Source organism: Bombyx mori, chromosome 15 (genome assembly GCF_030269925.1).
Source record: "Bombyx mori chromosome 15, ASM3026992v2".
Classification (NCBI taxonomy): domain Eukaryota; kingdom Metazoa; phylum Arthropoda; class Insecta; order Lepidoptera; family Bombycidae; genus Bombyx; species Bombyx mori.
This window is the reverse complement of record NC_085121.1, coordinates 1,152,130-1,175,563: the sequence shown is the minus strand read 5'-3', so window position 1 is coordinate 1,175,563 and position 23,434 is coordinate 1,152,130. Positions and strand designations below refer to the sequence as shown.

The 23,434-nt window shown below is 38.0% G+C and overlaps 2 protein-coding genes across 11 annotated transcripts in view; one reads left to right on the top strand and one right to left on the bottom strand.

Moving 5' to 3' along the window:
- Window positions 1–23,434, top strand: part of LOC110385656 (uncharacterized) — a 78,794-nt gene that overhangs the window by 26,372 nt on the left and 28,988 nt on the right. The window lies entirely within an intron of this gene.
- LOC101744516 (innexin shaking-B) overlaps window positions 1–23,434 on the bottom strand; it is a 96,702-nt gene that overhangs the window by 71,068 nt on the left and 2,200 nt on the right. For 5 of the 10 annotated variants that reach the window (XM_062672386.1, XM_038015911.2, XM_038015912.2 and 2 more), the window contains exon 1: window positions 7,827–8,545. The exons of 1 other annotated variant lie outside the window; for it this stretch is intronic. The gene's annotated coding sequence lies outside the window, so the exon portion shown is untranslated. Of the gene's footprint in view, window positions 1–7,826; window positions 8,546–23,434 lie in introns of those variants that run through there. 4 more of the 10 variants (XM_062672387.1, XM_062672389.1, XM_021349562.3 and 1 more) reach the window with 2 other exon arrangements.

The following is a 23,434-nucleotide window of genomic DNA, read 5'->3' as shown; positions in this document are numbered from 1 at the left end:
AAGAAGAAATTACTGCTCTTGCTAGGGCCAGTGCTAGCACCACTCCGATTTGAGCCCCGTAAGCTCACCTACACATTAGGGTGAAACTGAAATAGCTTCAAGGCTTTCAGTATAGGTAGGTAAAAAAAAAAATATGTTTGTGGAGGCCGTCCTATCCTGGTGAAACTGGAAAGGCCTCAGGGACTACCAGTAATTCTTGCTTCCTAAAAAAAACCTTTGTGGCACTCGAAGGCAAAACGTTTAAAAAACTAAGCAGAGCTTAAGTGTATTTTTACTGAACGACACGATAACGATTATATCGTGACCGATACCTCCTTACATCGTGTTCCCGAGTGCTGAGAGTCGTGACCTTTACCGAGCACTTTTATTTGGATATTTCATTCGGGTTTGGATATATTTATTTGATTTTCGCTGACACAAACCCACTGATATCGGGTCTAGTCACCGAGGCAATTAACTACTGACCAGTAATGTTTTACAGAAGCCTTATATTATCTAATGATAGCTACATTAAATATCAATATACTACATCGACTGGTGTATCGTTTAGAACAATGTTACATGGAGGTTATCCCCATAAGGCAACTTCTAAAGGCAGTTAAATGAGCTAATGACCTACCTTGTTATTTGACTGCGACAGAAATACATAGATTACAAACATTAAAAAGTTTACTTCCGTTATATTCGTCCAAAGAACATATATTGTTTATATCCAATTAGTTGACATCAAACCGCGTTCACAATGAAATTTGGTGAAGCTAGTCTAACCTCTAAAGTCCTGAAGGTGACTAGCAGTCGGCAAACATCACAATGAGCTAGTTTCAGATCCTTCAAGAGAAGCCCTAGTATTAGATTTAGCTTAAATATTGCGTTTTCGGTGATCCATAAAAAAGAAGGAGATCCTATATTATATTGTTGGGGTGAGTTAAAGAGCGGACGGTTAGCGTGGTATGGACATGTCATTGTGATACGTAGAGAGAAGATGCATGTGACTAGATGTATGGAAATGGTAGTGCAAGGTAGAGGGGGAAGAGGTCGAATGAAGAAGACATGGATGGAGTGTGTGAATGACGACATAAGAGAGAGAGGAGTGAGTGTTGAGATGACGGCTGATAGAAGAGAATGGAAGAGAAAAATTAACTGTGCCGACACTACCTAGTGGAATAAGGTGGAGAAAAAGAAGAAGAGAAGATTGTTGGGGCGAGTCTACATGTTTCTGTAGTTACATTCAAAACGGACTATAAAGAAGGCATACAGGCTAGTCTCATCCTAACGTGCTGCAAACAGTCCTTAGTCTACCCACGACATTCTTTAAGCGTCAGCAACTCAACAAACTTGAACATAATGGTCACCCGTCAAGGCATACTCTAAAATCGATGCTTTTTGAAATTATAGTTCACAGATTATGTTTAGTGAATATGATAACGCAAAATGCATTGAATGCCGACGCATCAACGCGACGGCACGAATATGAGCTTCGATCAGACAGGGAGACAAAATTTAAACGACTAAAATCCAAGTTTACGATCTATAAAACGATGCAATTTGCTTGTTTACAAACAATAAAAGGTTATTAACTTAACCTAACGTAGACATTGTTAGACGGAAATGTTAAGTCGAGTTCACAAATATGCTTTATCAAATTAGTTATCACTACGTGTTTCCTGTCGCGTTGTACCCTCGTCTGCTCATTCATTAAAGATTTTGCTGTTAGCGACAAATACGATACAATCAATATTCCTCTTTGTAACACGGTTGATTGGTTTCGCATTTTAGAAAAACGCGTTAAGGACTATTAATAAATGTATCTTTTTTATTTGATTGGTTTTGTTAATTTTAAATATGTTTCAATGATACTATATACACATATGGACTTGTTTGTTGTCTGAAATTAAATAAAATAAATCATCCATTCATTCATTTATTATGCTCGTATAACGCGTCGATATGACCTCATATTACGCGTTATGTAGTATTCTCATTAAAGACGGCTTCAAATCGAATTTTTTTTAATTATAATGAAATATGCTCATTTTATTAAGATATACGGGAAATCCCCGCTATATAAGATCGCGGTACAAGACTACTTTTTATCCCAAAATGCGTTTGTTTTGATCTGGATGAGCGAAGGAACACATGGTCTACCTGGTGAAGTCGAGAAGAGAATATCGTCAGCACCTTCAGACGTGTGAGATCTAAGTCATAATTATATCAGAACTCTTCCTTCCAAAGTGGAACTATATACATAAGAGGAAAAATAGTCCTAACCAATACAATTTCTATGGTCTAATTTGATTTAAGCAGCTCTATCATAAGAATGTGCTTGTTTGCTATAATAAGGTAGAGAACATACTCTTTGTAATGAAAAAGTGTTCGTTAAAAAGTGACCGATTAGGGTGGCGCCACCATCGCAAGTGGTGTAATTTCAAAGAAAACAGTGTTTGTATTATAGTTATCAATGCAGGACACTTAACGTTTACAACAACAGCATAAATTATATGCAGTTGTACATAACTGCATATAATATATGCAGTTGTTGTTTTGCTACTTTATTGCTGTTTTAGTGGGGTTTCGAGTTGCAATTTGCTGCTCACATTTGGAAGCTTTGTCAATTTATCACTCATTTAAAACAGTTTTTTTTTAAGAGATTTTATGACCTGGTAACTGAGACCTTTAAGTCATGTCTTATTTTAATTTATCTTATTCATATTTTTATGAAAAATGATATTATGGAGTGAAATGTAATGAAGATGATTAATTTGAGACACTAATCAACTGGGATGAAATTAAATGAAATGAATTGAGATGATATGGGATGAGATATAATCTTAGTAAAATGGTGGTCATTTACTAAGATTTTTTCAGTGGACTTTTTGGAGGATTTCGAGAAGCTACGTCCAGCGGCTTTGTTTCATTTTCCCACATTTGTACACTTTCACAGATATTAAACAGTTAATAAACCACCATTATTACACATTTAAACCCGAAGAAACACTAAATAGACAAAATAAAACAAATCACACAACTTCACTCCTCGCGTTCCCGCCAAAAAGTCTTTAAAACAGTAAACATTAAAATAGAGTTCTACCCTCAATAGTTTCACATCAACACATCCTCATTTAAAAGGCTAAGCTTCGGAATGGCTACTCGGGAGAGAAATAACGGAGTGGGTAGGTGAGACAACGGCCGAAGTGCCTTCTGATTAACGACCGAATAACGATGAATTTTATATGCAAATCTCTCTCTCTCTCTCTCTCTCTCGCTCTCTCAGTTCGTTTTATTTTTAAAATTAATAAAACCAGCGCAACGCACTTATAGGAAAGAAGATGTTATTATAGAGATGAGTAATGAGACAGAACCGCATTTATTCGACCTCTGTGTTCGTTGTCTTTTAAGGGTTGCCTGGAAATAAAAAGTTTTTCTTTTTTGATATTTTAAATAAGCGTCTCATATAAAAATTGCTAAATGGTATGACGTTTAAAAAAAATCTCATGATGGCGATTAATATTAAGTTGTTCCAGATTTAAAAAAATGGTGCGTGTAGTGGACTAAAATTCCAATTTTTTTATTTTTTTATTAAAACTTAGTTAAATTATTAGTTAACTAGCTGACCCGTCCGACGGGGACACATCAAAGGAAAAACGAAATTGTTATTTTTATTTAATTCCGGGCATTTTCTTAATTATCTACGTTTTAAACCTTCTCTGGACTTCCACAAATAATTCAAGACCAAAATTAGCCAAATCGGTCCAGCCGTTCTCGAGTTTTAGCGAGACTAACGAACAGCAATTCCTTTTTAAATATATAGATTATTACATTGCCAGCACCAAAGAAAGAATGAACGATATGCCTGTCATATTAAACGAAAAAGCTATGTCCTTGATCTCAGTACAAACTAATGACGCTTCATAATACATACGTTGTTCTACTTTCATCTCACGCCTGACCGCGAATTAGATTGCCCTACCAAATTTCGCCATATTCGAGAATGTATTACATGAATTCCCGTAAACGAATCTTGTACATCAATGCTAATTATGTTACTTAGTAATTGATAGCGGCATGTTAATAGCATGAGAAACAATTCATTGGTACACTTCATCATAGGTTTTAAGCGAAGTTTTCTTAAATTTACTTAATATGTATTGTGTGCAATTTATGCTCTCTAGATACGGTCAACAATATTTTCCATCGAAACTATCCAGAACCAATATTTGGATTGTCATTGTATTCTGATTTGAACTTAAAGCGGCTTAGATTTATTTTTCTAACTGAACCTATTATAAATGTATAACTTAGTTTCGTTTATTCCCAAATAAAAACTCATGAAAAGACAAGTAAGACTATTTTTAATTTGAAACTTAAAAAATCACAAATACCCGGTAATTTTTGAACGTTGGTAGCATTGTGTTTGACAGAAGCGCTCGAATGATCCCAGAGGATTATTGTGATTGTATTTTATAGACTCATCAGTGGTCGTTACTGTTGTTGTAATTCCATTTTGTTTTAATGTTAAGCTTATTTATTGTTTGTAATAACTCGGCGTTACATCATTCAAGGGCGAAAACCGTTTTCAAGACCTCAAAAGGACCTTCTGAAACTATGAAGGGTGTTTATTTTATACATCACTTTCAAAGCAAATTTGTAATATTAAGTAAAGTGATTTCTGGCCTTAATAACAGTAGAATAGTCGTAATTTTAACTATTGAATCTTCCACAGTATGCCTCAGGTATTTTCACGAAATAAAAGAGGCGAATATTGCTATACAAAATAACTCATTTATTTAAAAGAAAAACAGACTCAAGATTGCACATGCCATTTTTGGGGGAGATTATCTTAGGTACCTATATTAAAACTTACGCAGACAAATCAAAGAGTTCGAAATATGCTGTCGATCCCACTACATACAAATTCTTCATAATATTCAAAGGTATTTAATAGTGACGATGACCTCTACATATAGATCGGATACCACCATACAAATGCCTATTGCAGCCAGGAAATAGTAATGCTCTCTGGCGTTAGGGACAGGAGAGGCGATTTACACTTGAGTCTTTTATCTTATATTTCATATTGTCGTGCCCATAGACACCAGATACTTATACCAGGTACGTAATACCAGGTGGGCTGTGCGTTCACTGGACAATTCAAAGATTTAAAACATCATGAAATACATTTACTTTCTCGCTGAAACAGATACTGATACAATTCCTATTGCGTCCGACATTGTGAATCAACGTTCTTTCTTTAGACTATAAGCGTATGTATGATACGGGCCTAATGAACGCATATATCTCTTTACTACAGGGACGTGAGACGATACTATTTTGACAACCGAACGTGGCTCACCAGATTGATTGATTGATTTTAAAAACCAACTGTTACAACCTCGAATTTAGAGTTCTTAATTGATAATAATTTTAAAATTAATGCGCCTCTTCCTGTTTTCTTAACTCACATAAAACTGTAGCAAAACAAGTTTAATTTTCTTCTATTAAATACGTAAATAGAGTAAGCTACAGTGCTTTATCAATCGACGACCTATGATCATCAATCGCCTAATGACTACAAACGGGAAGGGACGACCATTTATATGGCAATTTTGAGTTTTTATTACTGACAACACTCGGTGATTCACCGGAGTTTGAACGACCTTTTTTTTTCTTAATTTAGAAATAAACGGTCTTGTGTGTGATAAATGTTTTTTTAATGTTTGGTAATTGAGTGAAAATAGGTATTAAGTTTCGTCATTGGAAATGTTCTAGGCTAGGAGCAAGCAATAATTAAACGAATGTTTTTTTTTAAATCTTATTTCCAGTAAAGTTGAATCCGAAATCCAGCAATACGTTTGAGGGAAGAACATTTTAGAAAATAACAAATTATAATGTTGTTTTGATTGGTAACTGAAAGGATCGAAAACTCGAATTAAAAACCATATGTCATCCCTACATGTAATGTTTGTAGACGCCTGAGTCGATTATCGATATATTTGAGCTGCGGCTGTTCATAAGAAAATTATAAGTTTTATTGGACGCCACTTAGATTTTCAACTACACGCTAATCTACCAGCGAAAACTGATTCAAAGAATTAATACCTTTGCTATTCTTTTAAAAATAGCGTTATATTCATAGTATATAGAATGTTTGACTTCTTGAACTAGAAGAACTAGAGGAACTATTTATTTGCTTTTAAATAGAAATATTACGGAGATCTGGTGTAAAGCCATTAATAGACCAGTTGCTTTAGTCAAAAAAAAAACAGCGTCGAAGCGATATTGTCAAAAACTTCAAATTCAAATATGACATTAGCAAATTTAGTTATTTTTTTATTTAAACTTCGAGAATCGATCGAGAATCCCGCGCAAATCTGCTCAAGAAGGTAGGTATAATATTAATAACAAGGGAAAACGTACAGCTCGATTGCCGACTGCTCAGTGTAATGTAGAATGTACATTGTCTGGCCGGCTTCGTCGGCGATACTGGGTCAACACTGTCCAAACGCCTCGTGCGATGAACTATGGCCGTTACCGTTCCGATCGTTATGACGTTTTGAAACAATTCGTAAATCAATTTTAGGGAAAATACGATCGCAACACGCGCCTTTATCCCGGTGTGTTGTCAGTTAAGCCCTATCTCTGGCAACCCTACTGTTTTGACTTGTCAAATCACGATTTGCATTTTTAAAGGAATTTTCAATAATTATTTATTCGAATGCCACTGCTTCCATAAGCCCTCTGTATTAAATTTGTTTAATAACAATGAACAATATAAATGTAAATACAAATTTCTTTGCCTCACCGTAATTAATTTATGCATATCCTATGCTTTTAAAGTCTATTATTTTTTCCTATATTTATAACTACAGTTAACAAAATGATATTTGAATATTATTATGGCAAAATCGTACTTGTTTTATTGCATGAAGCCTGCACACAGGAAGTCCAACAAAAATGGCGCCTTTTAGAATACTTTTTAAAACAGTGTTTCCAGCCAGCAAATTAACCTCTTTACAGATCGGGACACTTGAAAAGACTTTTTTCTTTGTAAGTAGGTGATGTCAATTTTACTGCCGGTTTTATTGAGTTCCAAATTCAAATTACCGCCGATGATTAATCGACTATAAATGATTACTCGGTTACCTATTTACAAACTTTTAATAAATGTTTGTAATTTCGATAATAAGATGTTGTTTTCTTTTTGACTTTTCTTTATAGCTTTTCGCAATTATCATGGAACAATTTTAAATTTATTTATAAGTTTAGATTCTCACAAGAGAATTGCAGAGATACAAAAAAAAATACATAATTAAAATTATTTCAAATTAGTTCAGTAAATAAATAATTCAAAGTTAAAGCGTGAAACAAAATAAGATAAATTATTGATATAGCATAAATTCATCATTATTGTATTCAAACAAAAAATATTGAGAAGCTAAAAAGTTTATGTCCGACTTGTGAACGATGGCTAGCGACGGAAAACTCAATGAAACTTTTCCCAAAAGAATTAACTAAGATAATATTAGCTGCAAAACTCTTACACTTATTCACGAAATTAGCATAAGAAAACTTTCTTTTTAAATACAATGCCTAATTTCATTAAAAACACAAAACTTTTATGCCCTCACATCATTTTGAAACTGAATAAAAAGTCTTAACTTCCGCGTTGAAAGAAACTCTCGTAAGTTTTCCAAAAGCTCACGTGTGACACGAATAATTTCAATTTGACACATACAGTTTATTTAACAATTATATTATACCTAAATAGTGTACCTAAGCGCAAACAAAACAAACATAATAACATGTATACACCACAAATACAAATATACCTTCAAACGTTATCGGAAGCGCGTATTCGTAACACAAAATCCATTCTGTCTTCAACGTTACAGGCACAGAATCTAATGCATGCGTCTTTCTTTGTCATTAACCTTCATGGTGCTCTGGTTTTAAATCGGCAACGATTTATTTTTGAAACAAGATTACGCGCGGTCCGATCTAGCGGCGGAACGATTGGCACGTGCGGCACCCCCGACGGCCTACACCCAACTGAATTCTGTAAAAGCTCCTTGCGAACGTGGGGCATCGGTTCTATTTATAATGTTAAGTTGTACTGCCTGGTCCGTTCCTCGTCGGATCCGAAGTTACTAGGTCGCTCCAGCATGAAGACGTGCTCACTAATCGAATGCTTAATTTAGAGTTTAATGATAGGTCTTTGGTAGGTCCGTACGGATCGGTCTTGCTCACTTCTGCCGCGATGTGGTCGGTCCTGCCGGCTTAAAGAGTAGCCGGTAGCTCAGTGTACCACGCTTTGAACTTTTAAACTAAATAACATAAGGATTCCAGCAATAGCTTAATATTGTGAGACAATCACGCTCCTATGTGATATCACGAACAGTATATATGAACTAACGAAGCATCTCTTCTCTTGTAGAGATTATTACTGCAGTATAAACTCAGATAAACATGTTAGCAAAGGGCTTAACATCTGGTCACACACACACATCAGTTTGAATCACACATTAGGATAAGATCGTAAAATACACGATAGCAATTAACATTTCAAATTTAACAAGTTTCTGGAGAGCCCAAACGAATGAACCGTGAAGATAAATGACGGACAAACACACCTTCGTAGCCGTAACGAATCTATTCATAAGTGGGCAAAATAGTAACAATATTGGAAGGGCTCCAACAATAATATAGACGTATATTATAAAGGCTCCTTCACAGAATACGATCGAGGATAATATTATTTTATTTGTGACGATTTAGTCGCGTCTTGGCTGTATGTTAATGTTTTGGCGTTTGTGAAAAACCCTTATTTATGTATCTTCCATAAAAGTATCAAGAAATTATTAAAACGAACGAAAATATTCAAATAGTTTTCTAGTAGTTTGAGGCAATATTGTTTCTGTCGAGCATCGGGTGGTAAATGTTTGCCGTCTCTGATAATGTTAGAGGCGTAGTCGGATTTGGCTACTGAAGACTCTTCAAATCTCAATTGAACATTCGGGACACATCGAGAGGTCTTCCTGGTGGATTCAATGGCTTCTGATTTAGTCAATGGGCTTGAAACAATTTAAGTCACACTAATCAATATTTCTTAGGGGCAGTCAAGTGTCATATGTACACATATCATTTCTCTGTTCCTTCAATACCCATATCTTCAAATCATTAGGTTTATCTAAATGGCCACTTGTCCTATGCAATAGACATTTGCGTTATGATATCGTCTATACGATCCTCTTTAAAACGATCGTTTTTTCCTACCAATTTGCTGGTAGTGTAAGGGGATATTCTACCCATGCCCGGAAGGGTAGGTGAGCTTACGGGGTCAACCTGAGAGAATTTGTTAACTCTAGCCCTAGCCAAAGCAGTGCACCGCAGAATCTACCACAGGAAAAACGATCTGTGATCATGTCTGCTCAATCCTGCCCCCTGAGTCGCATTCCTCATATCTGAGGGTCGTGACCATGTCCTCCCATTATCCTCCGCTGGATGATGTTTCGCCATCGTCCTCTGTTCTCGGTGTATCGTAAACTGTGGTATCTAGATTGGTGATGATTTCGTCGAACCAGCGCATTGGATTGTTGCCACGAGATCTTTTGCCTACAATCTTGCCAGCCATCAATTTGCGGCTCAATCAAAGCCAGTAAAAAAATAGTGACTGCAATAAAAGTCGTTCAAGAAATCGTAATTGCGTGAAAGCCCTTATACAGATAATACAATCTTGCCCGACCACCAGCTCCGGCTCCCGACATTATTTACTGAAACAACATATTTAGTTGCATACGAAAACTATAAAACATCAATAAATAAAACATTCGGCATTTGTATTATCGTAAAATTAAATTGTATCGTAAAATTATTGCGGACTTCTCCGACTACGGCCATTTTGCACGTCAACGCTTGTCAAATTTTTAATATTTTTTTGTTTGTTTTCAAACTGTTTTCAATGAGAAAATTTAAATGTGATTTTGATTCATACCTGTATTATATCATTTGTTTATGATTATGTATGTATGTTTATGATGCTTGCCGTGGCTTTAAAGCTAACTTATCTCTAGAAAGTCTACGAAATGATATTTTTTTCTAATTGTATTACAGTTATAAGAGATGTTACAGAGATTGCGAGATTAATTACAATAATTTATTAGAGAATTAACACATAAAGCAAAATACTGTGAACAGAATTTATCTGCCCATAGACCCAGAGGTTCAGGACGATCAGAAAAACCGATATGTTGAAATTATCGTTACAGAACAAACAAAAGAAACCTTCGCCTTCTAATTATGGTATAAAACAATTCGGCACAGAACTTCTTTTCGTTTCTAAATCACATAATATAATATGTCTGAAGTAGAAAATAAACTCCGTTCTCTTTAAAAATTCTGTAAAGATCTCCACACGGACATTAGTCATACGATAATTATATTTCATATGTTTTGGCCGCGACTTCAGCTTTATAACGAAAAAAATTTGCGAGAATATAAATCACTACTGCCACATCATCAATAGCGCCGCATCATGGATCTGTATACTAAGTTACAAGAGGTGGAATCAAGCGTTGTGCAGAGGATGACTGAGTTTGAAGCAATGCTGAGCAGTCACCAGTCACCACACACGGACCTAGGCAAGTTGTCACAAGATTTCATCGCATTCCGGAATCTCACACTACAAACACTCAACATGCTGAGGTCACAGATGGAGCTTGTTCTCTTGGGGTTGGACAGGCATGAGATGGCGTCGCGTCGTAAGGTCCTTCTGTTTCATGGAATCCCGGAGTCAGATGCCACAGACCCAGCAACAGCAATTGTGGGTATATTAACCAACCAAATGAAGGTGGCTGGTTGCACAGAAGAGGACTTAACTGCTTGCTATCGGTTAGGCTCCAACACCAATAAGCCTAGGCCTATATTAGTCAGGTTCCTGAGTTTGAGGCGATGCAATGAAGTGTGGAAGAACAAGACACTCCTGAAGGGTTCTAGGGTCATCATTTCAGAATTTCTGACCAAATCACGTCATGATGTCTTTTTGGAGGCCCGCTCTCATTTCGGCGTTAAGCGCTGCTGGACAACAGATGGGAAAATAATCGTCCTTCTCCCGGATAATAAACGCAGTAAGATTGAACAGATGTTTGAACTTCAGCATTTGAAAACCAAGTTTCCCTCGGCTCAAAAAGCGCAAGGAGCTCCTCAGTCATCTGGGAAATCTCATGACGAACCCAAGACGGCACCAAAATCAGCGGCAGAGCGAGAAATCGGCAAGAGGACGACTCGTCGAAAGTAGTATGGCGGTATCTTGAACTTATTCATAGATGTAACACTAAAAACTTAGTTATCTATTCGAGGTAGTTGTAATGCGTTTTTGAACATTATTTCGATCAACTTTCAAAATTACCAACATATAAAAATTTTGATTGTAAATAATTGTAATAGAACTGACAGATAGATAAGTGATAATCATAGATTATGCACTTAGTAGTAGCAGCAGTAGGGTTTTTCTCGAAGAGAAAGGCAATGGAACTATGCCATACAGCCAACTCTTAAGTTTTATATTGTCAATATAGATTATACATTTACTTAATATATTTGTGACAATGATAATAGAATTTGCGTTTTGTTTTTAGTATGTACATTTTCTGACTTAGATTAAAGTGATTTGCCAATCTCGAAAGGAGCGTTTGTGAAGTAAGTTACAGTTGTAAATCTTTAGATTTTAGTTTTACGTTAGCTTTATTTATTTTTTAGTGTTTTCTATTATTTTACTGTATTTTTGTTTAGTATATATTTATATTATATTATCTTAGTATGTCAAATTTAGATATTAATGATGCCTTCTTCTCATGCTCTTCCTCAAGCTCGTCTGACATAAGCTATGGTAGTGCATTTAGTGAGGATGGTGACTCAACTCATTTGCGAGACTTGATTCAAGCAAAATTTTCGCCGTTTCCTAAGTTCCTCAACATCGTTCACATAAACGCACAGAGTGTCCCAGCCCACTATCCCGATCTCTTGTCCTCTTTCGATTCCAGTGTCGTCCATGCAGTACTCATCTCTGAATCCTTTCTTAAACCTGCTCTTCCCTCTACTCATTACTCTCTACCTGGGTATCGCTTACTACGCAACGACAGAACAGGGAAAGGAGGAGGTGGCGTAGCGATTTATCTTCGTTCTGATATTCCTTCTAAAGTTATTGATGCGTCCCCAGGTGAATATACGCAGTCCGCAGAAAACCTATTTATTGAAATCTCCTTTCACCATACTAAGCTTCTTCTAGGCGTTCTTTATAGCCCCTCTTCTCATGTTGACTATTTCTCCTCTTTCGAATCTAAACTTGAATCTCTTTCCCCCCTTTATGATCATACAATAATTCTTGGTGATTTTAACACCTGCCTTCTGAAATCTGACAGCCGTGCTGATAAACTTCGTGCGGTAGTTACTTCTCTCAACTTAAATATCCTCCCTCTTGCAGCTACACACTGTGCACCTCAATATCAAGACCACTCCCTTCTGGATTTAATTATTGTTTCTGAATCCAACATGGTTGCTACACACGGACAACTATCGGCTCCTTTTTCCTATCATGATTTAATTTATCTCTCCTACAAGATTCGTCCTCCTAAACCCAAACCCAAATACCTTTTCCTTCGTAGCTTCAAGGGTATAGGCGTGGAGCGATTGCGGGCTGACGCGAGGAATGTTGACTGGTCGACTGTCTTCGGCTCTGACACGATCGATGACATGGTTTGTTCTTTCAATAAAAATATCTCGCTTCTTTATGATAATCATGCTCCCATCAGACGTGTCAGAGTTAAACAGTTACCCTCACCTTGGTTATCCGACTCAATTAGGCAGATGATGGCCAGGAGAGATAAGGCTAAACGCAGATACAGAAAGCTCCCAACGGAAGACAATCTTACAACTTACAAGAAACTTCGTAATCGTTGCAATCGGATGTGTAGAGATGCCAAAAGACGCCATATTCATAGCTCCTTAGAGGGTCTGAACACATGCCAAATCTGGAAATTCCTTAATTCACTAGGCATTGGCAAACAGTTAAACGAAACTTCCTTTACTATTAACCTCGACGCTTTAAATAAGCATTTCTCTCAAGCTCCCATTATTCTTAATGACAGTACAAAGTCATCTACACTATTACAACTTTCCAAAAGGCCTTTACCCATGTGCACTCCTTTTACTTTCACTCCGGTTACAGAGTGTGACGTTAAGAGATCCATCCTTTCTATTTCCACTAGGGCTGTGGGTGAGGATGGGATTCACCTTCAGATGATCCTTCTGCTTGTGGATGAGCTTGTCCCTATCATTACATATATTCTTAACTTCTCTCTCTCAAAAGGCTCATTCCCAAGTAGCTGGAGAAAGGCTCATGTTCTCCCACTTCCTAAGGTCCCTAATCCTTCCTCTTTTTCTCAGTTTCGTCCAATCTCAATACTTCCCATTCTCTCTAAAGTCTTGGAGGGTTTAGTCCAAAGACAGCTCACTATCTACCTTAATAAAAACAATCTCCTCAACTCTTTTCAGTCTGGTTTCCGCCAAGGCCACAGCACGGTTACTGCATTGCTCAAGGTCACTGACGACATTCGCCACGCGATTGATGTGGGGCAGCTAACCGTGTTGACCTTATTGGACTTCAGCAGTGCTTTTAACTCAGTAGATCTTGACATCCTTCTAAGTATCCTTGGATCTCTTAATGTATCTCCACTTGCTCTAACCTGGTTTGAATCTTATCTCCGGGGACGCTCGCAGTGTGTCCGTTCTGATGATGCTACTTCAAAATGGTGTGATTTAACTGCGGGTGTACCTCAAGGTGGCGTACTATCTCCTCTCCTTTTCTCTATTTTCATTAATGAAATTACTCAGGTGCTGACTTCTCACTACCATCTCTACGCTGACGATTTGCAGATTTATAGACATTTTAAAGCTGATGACGTTGCTCTAGCTATTGCTGAAATCAATGGAGATCTTGGTAGAATTAGTGCTTGGGCTAAATCTTTTGGACTTCTTGTGAATCCATCAAAATCACAGGTCATAGTAATTGGTAGTTCCTATAGGTACAACACGATTGACCACATTAATTTGCCCCCTGTGACGCTAGATGGAATTCCAATCGCTTATTCTAAAACAGCAAAAAACCTAGGTATCGTTCTTGATTGTCATCTCTCTTGGTCCAGTCAGATAAACTTAGTTAGCAGGAAAGTGCATTGCACGTTTCAGTCTCTCAAGCGTCTTCAGCGTTTCTTGCCCTTTGAAGCTAAAGTCACCCTGGCCCAATCCCTTATGCTTCCTCTCCTTGACTATGCAGATGTCTGTTTCCTGGACGCCGCGGAGGGGCTGTGGGACAAACTGGAAAGGTTACAAAATTTATGCATACGCTTTATTTTTGGTTTACGCAAATATGATCATGTCTCGCAGTACAGATCACAACTTAATTGGTTACCTATCCGACTTCGCCGTGATGTACATGTTTTATGTATGCTGTTCAACATCCTTAATAACCCAGCTGTTCCCCGGTACCTCCGTGAGCGCTTCGAGTACCAGATGCCCCGAGGTGTACCCTGTCGTACAAGTAGATCCCTTCTCCTTAATTTTCCCCCTCACTCCTCCAGCCGCTACGGCGGTTCGTTCACTGTGCAGTCTGTGCGTCTGTGGAACTCAGTTCCACACTCAATCCGTGCAAGTCCCTCACTTGAGGTATTCAGGAAGGCATTAAAGAAGCACTATCTATCAATTTAGTATTACTTATATATATTTATTTTATGTATTTCATTATATATGTACGTGTATGTATATGTTTACGTTATTTATGTGTGTATGTATATATATGTAGTCTAATATATTATGTATTAGTGTTTTTTTGTTGTTGTTTTTTTTATTAAGTTCTTGTCTAGATTGTAAATTGTTTAGATTGTATTCTTCTACCCACTCATTTAAAGCTTTCCTTCGTTAAGAACGGTTAGCTGGTAGAAAACTCAATTGTTGAGTTAAGCTCGCCATTTTTTATATCTTACGCAATTATTGTAATATTAACTGTGTGTACAATAAAGAATAAAGAAACTATCTAAAAAATAGTGTAATAATTATATTATTTTTTTAAAACAACTTTTTGACCTAGGACATTCTCGTGATAATGAGTGTTCAAGTTCGTCAGTAATCCATTGAGTACCACGAAGCAGAAGAAGAAAATTCGAAGGTTGGGGCAGACGTTTACCTGTGACTCAGAACTCATATCTCGAGGTGGATGGTGGCAATTATGGTGTTGATGTCTACGGTCCGCGGTATCCACTGGTGTTAACTCGACAGATCGTGAGTTCGTTCACCAGTCTAAGCAATAAGAAGGGAAATTTAAAAAAAAAAACATGTTTGCCCTTCGACTCTATAAGTAGATGCCTCTCTAGTGATTAGTCATGGACTTGCATCTTATATTTACAGTAGAAGAGTTCCTGAATATCGACAAACGTAGCTTACGGCAAATTTTTACTAACTACAGGGCTCAGCACCATATGCCCATAGAGGAGATTCGAGTTCTTTGGACACATTGCCAGAAGGTGACAATTAAAAAAAGCTGCTAGTAACAGGCGAGGTCTCTATAAGCAAGCCCAGAGCTAGAAGTCTAATACGGTGGTCGGACCAGATATGCCCTACCTCCAGACCACGATGCCATCCACAGAGCCGAGAATAGACTAAGTTCGCGCAAGAAGATCCACGAGAAAGTCATAGAGGATACGGCCCTTAACATTGAGGATTATCGGCTCAAGAAGGAGGAGGAAGGCGTATTGTGAGCTTAAATAAGTAAACATCTCCATCCAACGTACTTATGGCGCAGGAGCCATGTTTTTTCGCTTTGATGTATGAGACACCCACTCTACAATATAATTGACAATTCTACCTCACCTGTTCTAGTTTAGTGGACTCTATTTAAGATCTTCATGCAGAACGTCACCGATGTGAAGGCTTTTTTATTATTTATTTTGTATTGCTTAGATAGGTGGACGAGCTCACAGCCCACCTGGTGTTAAGTGGTTACTGGAGCCCATAGACATCTACAACGTAAATGTGCCACACGCCTTGAGATATAAGTTCTAAGGTCTCAGTATAGTTACAACGGCGGCCCCACCCTTCAAAACGAAATGCATTACTGCTTCACGGCAGAAATAGTATAGTACCTACCTACCCGTGCGGACTCACAAGAGGTCCTACCACCAGTAAAGTAAAGGCTTTCGAGTAATTCAACCAGTATGTAACACAACGACCTAAAACTAATTGTTAAATTTATTACAGCAGAAGAAAAAATTAAAAAATCAGTTGTGTAAATATGAAAATTTAAGGAACAATTTATAACTTCAGTTTTTCACACAAACAAGATTTTTCACGTAATAATTTCATTGAGATAAAGTCGTTTGTTTCTATTCCTGAAATATGAAATGATTCATTTTAAACATAATTTTTATATAAACATTTATTTTACAATCACGAAACGTGTTGACAAACTCTAGACTCACTATAATTTATTCGTTGTTTTATTTATTATCACAATATCGAATATCTAAAATGGCGGCCAAATTTTCCCGCTTAAACGTGACAAAGTTGAATATTTATTGACGACAGACGCTCAGTCATAGGTTGTCATTGCCATCGCACTGTCCGCCGCCGAAGTGGACTTTATCTATACTACCTAAGACCACTATGGTCATTCACTTCTTCGCGACTATTTTCGCCACGTACCATCCGACTTTGGAGTGAGCTCCTCTATGATATTTCTTGAGCGCTATGACATGTCCTTCTTCAATGGTGGCTTGTGGAAAGCACTTAACAATAGGCTTGGCTATGCTTCTGCATTGCTGACGTCCATGGGCGACAGTAACCACTCACCGACTGATGGGTCGCATTCTCGTCTGCCTATAAGGGCTTTTTTTTTACTTGTGATGTATTCTGAGACCGCTAAGCGTGTACCGTGTTTGTACCGTGCTCTGCGTATTTTCCACCAAACATTCCTCCTTCAAGAGCAGGTCAGCCTTTTTTAAGCTGAAAATGAAACTGAAACTTTGAGCTTACTTCACAAAATGGATTGCGTTCATGATAATAGGTACTTGTGATAGTTTGTCACGCATTTGTGTTCCATTAAAGTAATAAAAACCGTCTGACTCACTATTGAGACCACGACCTCAAACCTCAAGGCTGGTATTATTTACGTAGTAGCGTTTATGTCTTCTAATAATCTGTTAACATCAAATCAGCTCGGCGCATTGAAGCATCCAATTACCGCACAACCAAACTAACCTGGCCTATAAAAAGCCCTGACTTTTGTTCATAACTATAATATACATGCGTAAGTATCGAAAGGAATCCGTAATATGTCCACAGTACGGTACCTCGGTACCGTGACGACCCAAAAACACAGGTGGTGGCAGTAAAGTGCCACGCATACTGTCATACATAATAATAACACGCTGTATGTAGGGGCTCGATTGATGAGCTATGAGAGGGTGATGTAGCGTTTTAATGTGCCTTTTAAATGTACTAGTGGTGGGATCTCTTGTGAGTCCGCGAAGGTAATGTGTTTGTAATGCGTTTCGGTTTGAAGGGTGGAACAGCCGTTGTAACTATACTGAGACCTTAGAACTTATATCCCAAAGTGGGTGGCGCATTTACGTTGTAGTTGTCTATGGGCTCCAGTAACCACTTATGACCAGGTGGGCTGTGAGCTCGTCCACCCATCTAAGCAATAAAAAAAAACTAACAAGTTAACTTCGCCTTTTAAGAGAGGAGGAATGAGCGTCCCAAAAAAATGGCTGGACCATGTGAAAGATGATAAGCGAGAGAAGGATGAGAAGATAGATAACGTATGACGAGCCTGAATAGAAAAAGAGGACATGCTACGCTAGCATAAGGATAAGGGTAAGAAAAAGAAGAAAACAAAGAAGATAGCTTTGTCTTTTTGATCCAGTGGTTGCACACTTGGTTCACGAGACAGTCATTTGGTCAGAGATCGATGTTGTTGATGTCAACTTTGTCTTGTAATGTTTTCGGTAATCATAGCCCATCCCAAACTTTCAACTGGGCACAAACGTGGTAAGTTCGTTTAAGGATGAAGGAAGTGTGGCACACGGGGACTGCCGCGATAAAGCTATTGCATAGCATTTTTATCAACTTATGCAATTATAATTAGACAATAATAATTTAATATTAAAACAATAATAAAATAAGACAACGCTATATTTATAAATATTAACAAAAGCAAAACATTAACTGTCCCCTTCACATTCATAAGCTAGACCGCGCGAGAGAGAGATGAGCAGACTTTGATGATGCGCATGCAGTGTGACGTCACGCCACCCGTTTATTCACAAAAAGTGCAACGTGTGAATATGTTAAACGCGAGCTACATGGTAGGCGAAGTGGGGATGTTAGGTTTTATTTTCGTTACGGTATTTCGTGATTCGGTCGCCACGCTCAAAGCCCGCGATAAAAGCTGTGCAATAGCTTAAAAATCATGGCATTTTTAGTTTAGTTAATGCTTTTGTCGTCGCAACATGGAGTGGGACCCTCGCCAGCTCTCTGCGCTTTACGGTCTGATTGAGTTGTCGGTGCTTTATACATCCGTTATAAGAAGACAAAAAGTGGTATTCATACGAAAAATTAATAAGACAATATTCTGAATAAGGCTTTTTGACAGTCTTCCTATAAATGGCTCTTAATGTGCCGATAGCTGATTATGAATACGAAATCTAATAGTTCTAGATTGTGGGTTCTTGAACTTTTCGAAATGATTCGTTTGTTTTAAATCTCAGATCATCATAGTGAATGTCACAGCTATTTAATCTTGCTATCTAGCTATGAGGCTAGAAAGAACGGGCCTAAGAACGGAAGATAGGGAAATGAATTAAAATTTCTGTGATACTTAGTACAATATATAATTTACAAATGAATCACACTTCTTAATCCCATACAAAAAATATTATGTAGACTACACATTCTGTGCGTTTCCGAGTAAATACCATTATCCTGTCGAATCAAAAACACGCAGTTCACATTTAAACTTTATATTCATTTTATCAATATTTTAATTTTATCATCGCACTTTAGAATGATTTACCTGACTGCCTAATTCAGTTGTTATTTTAAATTGCTCTTAAAGTTTTAAGTGGAGAGAATATCTCTGTCACGAATCCTGCATTCAAACTGCTATGTGCCACATCCCAGGTCGCTCTGTGCGCACTGATAATAATTTACGATGCCCACCTACATTGTGACACGCGGACTCTTCGCAGACATTAACATACATACGAAATTCACACATCACACGAGCGAAACTATGACATTTATATTTGGTGATTCACACTATGCCTGACTAGGGCTTTTGACGCAATAATAGTGGCTCATTTTCACTCTTACTGGTGATAGGACCTCTTGTAAGTCCGCACGGGTAAGTGCCACCACCCTGCCTATTTCTGCCGTGAAGCAATAATGCGTTTCGATTTGAAGGGTGGTGCAGCCGTTGTAACTATACTGAGACCTTAGAACTTATATCTCAAGGTGGGTTGCGCATTTACGTCGTAAATGTCCATTGGCTCCAGTAACCACTCAACTCCAGGTGGGCTGTGAGCTCGTCCACTCAGTAAGCAATAAAAAAAAATTAAATAAAAACATAATTTTTTTAACGTCTGTAACAGAACACAGTAGCAGGAAAATGAAACAAAGCCACTGAACGTGGTTTCTTTCGATAATCCCACTGAAATCTTATTGTAAATTCCCATCATTTTACGGATATATTACTTATTTCATTTCATCCCAATTGACTTATCGGTTGTGGGGCGTTTTGTGAGTGCACGCGGGTAGGTACCACTGCCCTGCCTATTTCTGCCATGAAGCAGTAATGCGTTTCAGTTTGAAGAGTAGACCAGACGTTGTACTGTAAATCTTAGACTTAGAACCCATTTCTGTAAGTAGCGCCTAATACAATACCAAATGACTTTAAGAGTTACCTAATCGAGAATCGAACCTATGGTACCGCAATAGCTTACCCAACGGGGCGATTAAACGAATGATTAGAACAAAATACCTATAATCAATCAAAACGGAAGCCATTCGCTCAATCCTTTACTTAATCACTTATTTATGGAACTCGATACAGTCGCAAGATCGCATATTGACCAAAACGGAGCAAATTAATTTAGAAATTGTGGAAGTGATTTTTTTAACTGTACTAGACGAATATACGAGCTTACAATCTAACAGGTATTAAGTAGGTTGGAACCTATGGACATCAATTACTTGTGGTAAGACCTCTTGTGAGTCCACACGTGTAGGTACCACCACTCTGCCTATTTCAGACGTGAAGCAGTAATGCGTTTCGGTTTGAAGAGTTGGGCAGCCGTTGTAACTACACTGAGACGTTAGAACTCATACCTCAAGGTGGGTGGCGGCATTTACGTTGTAGATGTCTAGGGGCTCCGGTAATCACTTAACCCCAGGTGAACTGTGAGTTCATCCATCCATTAAAGCAATAAATAAATAATGCCGCGCCTTGACCCATAAGGTCGCAATTTCAAATGCACCGTAAAATCTCCTATCACTCAATATCCCTTTCATCATCCTTGGATAAGCCAGAACTTGCCCGAGGTAGGTCAGTACTAAGGTGACGCATTTTAAGCGTAGTATATGTCTTCCCGCTACTTTGCCCTAAGGTTTAATTAAGCGGTAGGCAGCGGCTTGGCTATGCCCCTGGCATTGCCGAAGTCCATGGGCGACGGTAACCACTCACCATCAGGTGGTCCGTATGCTCGTAAGCCTACAAGGGCATTAAAAAAAAAAAGAGGCTAACCGTGCGATCTTTCGATTAATGTTGTCAGCACTACGACCATACGTTAGAGATTCATATCGAAGTATCCGAGATCGCGTACCCGATGATAGTAGCCAGAGCGACTATTAACTATTAAGATCCTATAACTGTAAATTAAAACATTAATATTGTAGAATAGGGATCGTAGCGCATAAAACAAAACTTCCACTGTTCCAAAATCTTCTATTATAATAATAATTAAAAATTTATTAACACTTTTATTGCTCATTTTTAACCGTCTTCGCCATCTTCCTTTTTTCTGTCATTCTGTCATTCTCTTTTCCTTTTCTTTCCGTTTTCTCTCACTCACATCTTAACGCTCCGTTTCACACTCTTTTCATACGTTCCGTTCTTATCAACCCTACAATATTACGATGCATTTTCATCACCACAATGAAGTCAAGGTCTTATGCTACGAAAGCGCTACGGCGTAGAGGGCTTAAGCTTTTATGTGTATGTAGCTCTTAGCTCGTAGAGCTGAACGGCACAGCCCTATTTGTTCGAGGATACTTAAAATCTATATAAAAACGAAGAAATATGATGAGTTACATCGACATAAACGTAACACACTGAATAGTCCAAAGCTATCGCTTACTTCAGCATCAGCGCTAGAAGACAGCTTAACGGTAGGCAGCGGCTTGGCTCTGCCCCTGGCATTGCTGAAGTCCATGAGCGACGGTAACCACTCACCATCAGGTGGGCCGTATGCTCGTATGACTACAAGGGCAATAAAAAAATAAAAAAAAAGACATTCATAGGAGACTAAAAACCGTAGGCATATCTAAAAAAGTCTCGGTTTTAAAACTGTTACTGTAAACAGTACAGCGGCTGCCCCACCCTTCAAACCAAAACGCATTACTGCTTCACGGTAGAAATAGGCAGAGTGGTACTTACCCGTGCGGACTCACAAGACGTCCTACCACCAGTGATTACGCAAATTCTAATTTTGCGGGTTTTATTTTTGTTACACGATGTTGTTCCTTCGCCGTGGAAGTCAATCGTGGACACTTGTTACGCACGTATTCCATTAGAATAATTGGTATCTGCGACAATCACATCACTTGATATGAATGCAACGGGCGTCTTATCCTTCAGGCCCCAAGCGACTTGATTTGAAAAACTTATGACATTTTATAATTATGAAAATTAATTATTTAAAAAAATGATGGTTCTAATTTTGTTAACTTGTTTAGATACTCGTATTCGCGTATTTAAACTTCAAATAACATATTTATTGACACGCCAATTCTCCACAAACCCGCCGTACTCCGGCTAGCGTGATATTTAATCTGAAAGCCAATAAACACTATTAGCTGATCACGATACATGCCGCGTCACTAGATCACTCGCCGTGACTCTCGCCGAGTCATCCAAAGCGCGAAGAAACTATTTTAATACCATTAACGTCTTTAAGTGTTATTTGAAAACAATCTAGAAATATTTGTGTGATCATGATACCATCATCTCGTTTTTACCATCGCACCGCCCGCCACCGGAGTAGAGTTTATCCATACTACCTGGAGCCACTGCGGCCATCCACAGTGCGCTTCCACAAATCTTTTTTGCCACGTACCATCCGGCTTTAGAATGAGCTCCCCTCCACGGTGTTTCCCGAGCGCTATGACATATCCTTGTTCAAACGAGGCTTGTGGAAGGTATTTGACGGTAGGCTGCGGCTTGACTCTGCCCATGGGCGACGGTAACCACTCACCATCAGGTGGGCCGTACGCACGTCTGCCTGCACGGCCAATAAAAAAAAATCCAGTTAGCTGATCTTCAGCGGTCGTTGTCCTTAGGCGACGCAACTTAAATACCGCTATCTAGTTTGAGCTATATGTACATAATTAAAAATACTTTTACGGTTTAATTTAGCATGTCCTTGAATAGAAAATACAGACGGTATTTACCATAATATTCAAATATCGACGAGTAACAAACACTTTAGTTGTCTATGTCCACGAAAAGTTGTAAAGTATTCTAAACGTCAGCGTCACCGCGTTGGAAATAATATGACGAAAATAACATTGTATTTGTGTAAATTAACATTTAATTTTCTTGTAAATTTTTAATCTCTTTTTTGTAGTTTATTTTCTGTTTATTATTATTAGTTTTATTCGAATACTTACTCAGGAAGGGCGGAGTTTCCTGACACAAGCGATATTCCGGCTTAAAAGAACTACTCCAGTGCAAACACACAAAGTAAACAGTAAAAGCAGTTGCTATTATGCCTTGTAACATACATTTGTAGCCTCAATTTCAGTGCCTTGACGATCTGACGTGGAGAATCCGGGAAATAAAGATATCACCCGGTTGGACCCGCGAAACTGACAGTAAATAAAACTTTTATGATTTGTTTAAAATGATTCGGCTTGAATGTAGTTTATACGCGGTCAATAAACTATCACAATAGTCGATGCTTTTATCGTTAAAAAGTAACAATAAATATATATGTAGTTTTAAAAATAGTAATACGCTTAAATACGCTTAAAGTGAAGTAACAAATAATTCGTCAGGTTTGTGCCCCGTGAGCTCACCTACTAGTTAAAGTTACGCTAAAATTGTATCTCAACA